This window comes from Callorhinus ursinus, unplaced genomic scaffold, assembly GCF_003265705.2.
Source record: "Callorhinus ursinus isolate GAN/ISIS: 27379988/994484 unplaced genomic scaffold, GSC_fseal_2.0 scaffold58, whole genome shotgun sequence".
Classification (NCBI taxonomy): domain Eukaryota; kingdom Metazoa; phylum Chordata; class Mammalia; order Carnivora; family Otariidae; genus Callorhinus; species Callorhinus ursinus.
In genome coordinates, this window is record NW_027397120.1 from 2005945 (window position 1) to 2007112 (window position 1168).

Genomic DNA, 1168 nt, shown 5'->3' on the forward strand with positions numbered 1-1168 from the left:
TCGTCATGTCTCCAAAACCCACAAATCATGCCACCAGATATGTGCCAAGAATAAGGCAGATAAATCATACGGCTTGTGAGAATGCATCGTCCTGTGTGTCTTCCCCTCCCTCCTCATCTTAAGTGCCTGGTAAATCATAGTCCAAGATTGAAGACCACCATCCCCTCTGGCAGCAGCTGGGGTTGTGGGGCGGCAGAGGGCACAGGAAGGGGCCGGGAGTTCCAGGGGGTTGGCAGGAGAGACCCCCAACACTGCCAGGAGCCCATCCTGGGAGTGCCCCGCCAGTCCTGCAGTCTCTGACCACCCTGCCTTCTCAGGTCATCCTTGTCTAAAGAGCAGAAAGAGGGGATGAGGGGGGCGTGCACTCAGAAAGCACAGTCAGCCCCTTCTCCCATCTCTGCTCTACAGACCGAAGCATGTAGGAGCGCCTTCACCGCCTGACCGGGACCTACTGCTCTGTAGAATCACGTGCACGGTGCTATCCCTCATAAATGCCTCTCCCTGTCATTCCCCAGAGCTCAATGCCCAGGGCTGCCTTGGTGTGATCTCAGGAAGTCGCCCCTCTGGGTAGACTAATCTGGCGTGTGGCTGGGTGCCAGCCCCCTCCCCTCTGCTTGCACACGACCTTCAAAGCCCTGGCTGTGTCCCTGCTAGTTGGGTGGAGATCTCCGAGTCCAGTGGGGGCTCAGGAATGGGGCATCCAACCCGGGTCTTCTGTTCACCGGGAACTTGCTAGTGTCTCCCAAGGAGCACTGGGTCCTGCCATCCCCAGCCTCTCGACTGAGCTGACCCAGCAGGTGCATGTGTGTCATGACCCAGGATCGGTGTGGACTTGGGGATGTGCCCCCGGGGAGGGTGGAGGCTCTGGGTGCAGGGAGAGTAGCCTGGTTCTCACCTTGTCCTGAGAATCCAGGGAGCAAGCCTCCCGCAACCACCCAGGGCTCTGGTTTCCCAACGGTCTCCTTCTGTTCCTCACTCCTCTACCCACTCCATTATTTGGGACATTTTACATATGTCACGGATGAATGAATAGATGGATGAATGGATGGATAGGTGAGTAGATTTTTGTAACTACAAAATGAGTGACAGGTCGAGGGGGATGCCCCTATTGTTCCACAACTGGCTACTGAATTCTCATTGTTCCACAACTGGCTACTGAATTCTCATT